Below are 6,445 nucleotides of genomic sequence, written 5' to 3'. Positions count from 1 at the left end.
GAAGGGGTTGTCTGTCACCTCCATTTCAGAGGTGATAGCTGCTGTCTGCAGCTGCCATGGTCTCGGTTTCTGACAGCTTGGCTAGGTGAGGAGGAAGCACCTAGGTTTTCTCCTCTTCTGGCTCAAGTATAAACAAAGAGCTAATTATCTTTTCTAAGAGAGAGTGAAAGAGAGAGAGAGAGAGAATTGGAGCACCAGGGCCTCAGCCACTGAAATCGAACGCCAGGCGCTTGCGCCACCTAGTGGGCATGTGCGACCTTGCGCTTGCCTCACCTTTGTGCGTCTGGCTAACGTGGGATCGGGACAGTCGACTGTGGGTATCCTCAGGCTTGACAGGAAAGCGCCTTGATCGCTGGGCCATCTCTGTAGCCCCCCCCCCCAAAGGGCTAATTATTAATGCTGACTGTGGCCTACAGCTACTGAACAGAAAGGAACGGAAGTGGTGTCAAGTCCACAGACAGGTGTGTGGAGCCGGGCTGCCCGCACAGACAGGGGCTGGCACAGGAGGCTCCCGTCCCCGACCCCCACACCTCAGATGAGGATGAGGCATGTGCGGATGAGGTGACACTGGAGGTGACCGTGTGCTGCTCAGTCGGTGGGCGGTGGTGGTGGGGGTCAGCAGGAGTCCTCAGGAAGCAGAGGACTCAGCGAGATGAAGCCTCAGTGGCCACACAGCCCCAGTTATTTACTGACAGACGAGGTGCCGCTCACAGACAGAGTGGGCTCAGGGAGCGGAGCACCCACTTCCGTGATCTAGGGGGTCGGAGTCTGAGGGCAGCTGCCGGGCCAGATGGATTCCAGTGTCCTGGCAGTTGGGGATGTCATCACGTTGACTCCTGGCGTTCGTTTGCAGTGGCTGAAGGCCCTGGTGCTCCCATTCTCTCTTTCTCTCTCTGTCAAATAAATAAAATATTTTTTAAAAAACCTGCTGGGGCTGGAGAGATGGCTTAATTGTTAAGGCACTTGCCTGTGAAGCCTAAGAACCCAGGCTTGATTCCCCAGGACCCACATAAGCACATGGTGACACATGTGTCTGGAGTTTGTTTGCAGTGGCTGGAGGCCCTGGTGCTCCCTTTCTGTCTCTCTCTCTAAATAAATTAATAAAAACAATTCTTAAAAAACAAAACACTAGGACTTCTGGTTAAGATGGTGGTGTAGGTACCAGGCCAAAGCAGCCCCCGGGGGTGGGGGGGAAAGCAAAAAAAAAAAACTCAGCAAGCCGGGCGTGGTGGCACACGCCTTTAATCCCAGCACTTGGGAGGCAGAGGGAGGAGGATCGCCGTGAGTTCGAGGCCACCCTGAGACTACATAGTTAATTCCAGGTCAGCCTGGGCCATAGTGAGACCCTACCTTGAAAAACCAAAAAATAAAAATAAAAAATAATAAAAACTCAGCAAAATACACACTTCTACTAAAAAGTGAGGTGTATAGGAAATTGAAATGGCAGGAGAGAAGTAGGAGAGATCCAGAGCCCGCACAGGCCAGCAGAAGTGGCCTCGGAACTGGAGAGTTAGCTTAGCGGTTAAGCGCTTGCCTGTGAAGCCTAAGGACCACGGTTCGAGGCTCGATTCCCCAGGACCCACATTAGCCAGATGCACAAGGGGGCCCACGCGTCTGGAGGTCGTTTGCAGTGGCTGGAGGCCCTGGTGCACCCATTCTTTCTCTCTCTCTGCCTCTTTCTCTCTCTGTCTGTTGCTCTCAAATAAATAAATAAAAAAAAACAAAAAATTTTTAAAAAAAGAAGTGGCCCCGGAAGGCCCACCGACCGCGGTGGTAACAGTGCACCAGAAAGCGGCCAGGCTCGGCTCGAGCCGCAAGAAAAGCCAGGCGAGGGGAGCTTCCACGCACACCGGAGCTTTCCGCAACTCATAAAACATGAAGGGAGAGCAGCAGTGAGCAACGGAGGAGCAGATTGCAAGGTAGAAGCACACGTGGAGCAGCGAGAGAACCAGAGCAGCCGCGGCTCCCTCCCCTCCCCCACCGCCTGAACCCAGCTCCAGCGAACAGAGCAGCGTCCCGGGACCCGGCCACGCCAACTTGAGCCGACAGCGGGACCCAAGCAGGAGCAGAGGTAACTGGGATTACACCAGGGAAGGGTCTCACCTGCTCACAAGTTGACTTGGAACCCTCAACAGATCAGAAATCTTTTTTTTTTTTTTTTTTTTTATTTGACAGCGACAGACACAGAGAGAAAGACAGATGGAGGGAGAGAGAGAGAATGGGCGCGCCAGGGCTTCCAGCCTCTGCAAACGAACTCCAGACGCGTGCGCCCCCCTTGTGCATCTGGCTAACGTGGGACCTGGGGAACCGAGCCTCGAACCGGGGTCCTTAGGCTTCACAGGCAAGCGCTTAACCGCTAAGCCATCTCTCCAGCCCCAGATCAGAAACCTTAACCCCCTTGTTGTCAGGATTAAGGGTGTGAGTGGGGTACCACACACCCTAACGGACAGTTAGAGGATCTGGTTGTCATAATTCCTACTTTTGGATAAATAATCTGAGCTGTTTTTCACTGAAAGTGTACATGGTTTAAGCTTTAGGATCTGCCTGTATTTGGTTCCACTTAGCCTACTTGAATACTCTCATAGCAGGCAAACCCAACACCTAGGGTCACTTTTGTAGATACTCTGAGTCTTGAGAGCCACACCTAACGCCTTAAGTTCCTACCCTGAAGTTATATAACATCAGATTGTCTGGTACATCTAATAATACCCAGCTAAATAGAAAATCCAATCATTAAATAATCCAGGATGCAAAAATATATACATTGTAACACAAGAAACACCAAAAATCAAGACAATATAAATCCACCAAAAAGTATTAATGCATCAGAAATGACCTCCAGTGAGAATGAGTTACAGGAAATGCCTGGGAAAGATTTCCAAAGAATGATTATAAATATGTTCAAAGAAGTCAAGGAAGAAATCAAAGGAATGAAAGAGGAAATCAAAGGGATCAAAGAAGACACAGGACACCAATTTCATGAAATAAAGAGATCAATACTAGACATAAATAAGGAAATAGAAATAATAAAGAAAAACCAGTCAGAATTACTAGCAGTGAAGAATACAGTTAATGAAATAAAAAACTCTGTAGAAAATCTCACCAGTAGAATGGATGAAGGAGAGGACAGAATATCTAAGCTAGAAGACCAGGTGGCAGATCTAATACAGGCCAACAAAGAGAAAGACAAACTAATAGAAAAGTATGTGTGGGAATTTCAAGATACTCGGGACACTGAAAAGATCAAACATAAGAATTCAGGGCATAGTAGAAGGAGAATAATTTCACTCCAAAGGCATAGTAGGCGTCTTCAACAAAATCATAGAAGAAAACTTTATCCAAATTGGGAAAGAAGTGCCAATGCAGATACAGGAATCCTTTAGAACCCCAGCTAGACAAAACCTGGAAAGAACCTCTCCTCGCCATATTATAATCAAACTACCAAACACACAAACCAAAGAAAAAACATTGAAAGCAGTCAGAGAGAAAAATCAAGTTATCTACAAAGGCAAACCCATCAGGATTACAGCAGATTACTCAACGCAAACTTTAAAAACCAAAAGGGCATGAAATGATGTATTCCAAGTCCTGAAAGATAACAACTGTCAACCAAGGTTACTTTATCCTACAAAGCTTTCAAATGGACGGAGAAATAAGGACATTCCATGACAAAAGCAGGTGAAAGGACTATTTGAAGACAAAACCAGCTCTACAGAACATACTTGAAAGAATCCTCCATGCTGAAGAAAAAGAAAAGCACATATATAAGGAACCAGGAAAAAACAAACAATACTCAAAAAAACAAAACACTGGGCTGGAGAGATGGCTTAGCGGTTAAAGCGCATGCCTGCAAAGCCTAAGGACCCTGATTCGATTCTCCAGGTCCCACGTTAGCTAGATGCACAAGGGGGTACAGGCATCTGGAGTTCATTTGCAGTGGCTAGAGGCCCTGGCGTGTCCATTTTCACTCTCTCTCCCTCCCTCTCTCTGTTTCTAATAAATAAATTTTTTAAAAAAAAACCATAACATTAGCCATTAAAAAAAACAGAACTCTAGCTGGGCATGGTGGTGCACACCTTTAATCCCAGCACTCAGGAGGCAGAGAGGTAGGAGGATCATGGTGAGTTCAAGGCCACCCTGAGACTACATAGTAAATTCCAGGTCAGCCAGAGCAAGAGTGAGACCCTACCTAAAAAAAAAAAAAAAAAAAAAAAAAAAAAAAAAAAAAAAAAAAACCTGGGCTGGAGAGATGGCTTAGTACTTGCCTGTGAAGCCAATCGACCCATGTTTGACTCTGCAGATCTCACCTAAGCGAGAAGCACAGATGATGCATGTGCAAGGTGGCACATGCCCACTAGGTGGCGCACCGTCTGGCATTCTACTGCCCTGGTGTGTCAATTCTCTCTGTCTCTCTTTCCCTCTCTCTCTTACACACACACACACACACACACACACACACACACACACAGCAGGTCTGTCGCACCTGCCTCAACACACACACACACAGTCAGTCTGTTGCACTTGCCTCAACACACACACACACTCACAAACTGTGCTGAGTGGGGTGCTTTCTAAGTGCAAGGCTATAGACGACCCTGTCAGAGAGGAAGTGACATTGGAGGTGACTGTGTGCTGCTCAGCCAGGTGGGTCACCGTGTGTACCTGTGGAAAATGCGGGAATGAATACTAAAGGACATAATTCTCCTTCCAATACCTGGCCATTCTTTTTTTTTTCTTTTTGTCCACTCTTTTTTTCCATTTTTTTTTCTTAAAAAAATTATTATATAATTTATTTGAGTGAGGGAGAGAGAGGAAGAAAGAAAGAGCAGAGAGAGGGCACTCCAGGTGCCAACTTGTGCATCTGACTACATGGGTCTTGGGGGCTTGAACCTGGGTCCTTTGGCTTTGTAGGCAAGCCCCTTAACCGCTAAGCCATCTCTCCAGCCCTTTGTCCATTCTTTAAATTTATCTAAATAAATAATGTCTAACGCACATCAGTGTCCCCAGCATAGGACCACCTGTCTGGGTAAGGGAGCTGCAGATCACAGCTGGCCCATGAGTTAGGGAGAAATCTGGTCTCCCCAGGCTGGTGGCCTTCCCTTCGAGAACACAGTACTCACTTGCTGGCTGTCGTTTCCCTAACACGAAACATGACTTTAACGCAGCCACCAGCTGCTGTGGCTTCCCTGTGTTTGTTTAAGCGTCCATGGAGTTGCTGCTACAGCCTGCAGGATGGCCGTGCAACGTGGGAAGTGGTCACTTGAAGGTGGCCTGGGAGTCACCGAAAGGAGCAGGGGAGCCAAGGCAGTGATGGCTCGTGTTGGGGCGATCTGCTTAGCGCTGTGCTCTCGGCGAGGCATCCTCACCCACGCAAGGCCAGGGGCAGCCCCGTTGCCAAGTGTCATCAGCACGGCTTAAGTCAAACCCGGAGCTGTAGAGACCACAGCCACGGAGCTGAGCACGTACCTGCGCCTGTCGACTTATTCCACCGTGAGCTTGGCTCTGGATTAAAGAGACCTGTGACGTCACCGGCGGGCTCTGCGGTCCGTGCCTGCGTGTCTGAGGAGCGAGCAGTTCATTCCAGCAGCTGCCGAGTCTCCCCTGCGCGTAGCCGAGCCAGCTGTCACGGAGTGCCAGTGGAAAAATGCTCCACCGCGACCAACAGAATGGCTGCTGCTTCTTTCCGACTGGGGCGTGGGAAGACGTGGAGCCCTGGAAACTCCGGTGGCCCGGATGCTGGGGATGATGGCCTCCACGGGATGCCCACGAGGCAGCCCCAAGACAGGTGATGGCTGCTCACCTCCCTGGCAAGCTCAGCTGTCCACCTGCTGCCCTCTTAGGAGACCCTTCTCCTGGACCTGCAGGTCAGGACTTTGACGACACAGCCCTCGCTTGGATACTGTGCATGAGGGAAGGGTGCAGCTGTGACCTCCAGCTCTAGATGATCCCAAACGAGGGCCCCTTCTTTGACCCTCACTTCTGGTTTGAGGGCTCAAAGCCGCTGTACAGAGCTGTGAGCTATCCCTGCTGCCTGTGAGGTTCCTGCCTCATCACCCTTTTTTATTTCATTTTATTTATTTATTTATTTTGGTGTTTCGAGGTAGGGTCTCGCTCTAGCCCAGACTGACCTGGAATTCACTATGGAGTCTCAGGGTGGCCTCGAACTCACAGCAATCCTCTTACCTCTGCCTCCCTAGTGCTGGGATTAAAGGCATGCGCCACCACATCCTGCCTCATCGCCCTTTACACAGGGAGCAGGACTGGGGCTGGAGAGCTGGCTCAGCAGTTAAGGTGCTAGCCTGCAAAGCCTAACAACCCAGGTTTGATCCCCCAGTACCCACATAAAGCCAGTGTGCAAAGAAGACGCATGCATCTGGAGTTGGTTTGCAGTGGCTTAAGGCCCTGGTGTGCCCATTCTCTCTTTCTCTATATCTCTCTGCTTGCA

At 49.3% G+C, this 6,445-nt stretch overlaps 1 long non-coding RNA gene across 1 annotated transcript; it reads right to left on the bottom strand.

Moving 5' to 3' along the window:
• Nucleotides 1-653: 653 nt before the first annotated feature.
• Nucleotides 654-5,713, bottom strand: LOC123456283. Its single transcript, XR_006634439.1, has 2 exons — nucleotides 5,467-5,713; nucleotides 654-893 (listed from the first exon to the last, which is right to left on the bottom strand). It is a non-coding gene; the product is annotated as an uncharacterized LOC123456283 (long non-coding RNA).
• Between the last annotated feature and the right edge of the window lie 732 nt (nucleotides 5,714-6,445).

The sequence above is a fragment of the Jaculus jaculus genome, chromosome 20 (assembly GCF_020740685.1).
Source record: "Jaculus jaculus isolate mJacJac1 chromosome 20, mJacJac1.mat.Y.cur, whole genome shotgun sequence".
NCBI lineage: Eukaryota > Metazoa > Chordata > Mammalia > Rodentia > Dipodidae > Jaculus > Jaculus jaculus.
The sequence above is the reverse complement of the archived record's forward strand: the minus strand, read 5'-3'. Positions and strand labels throughout refer to the sequence as shown.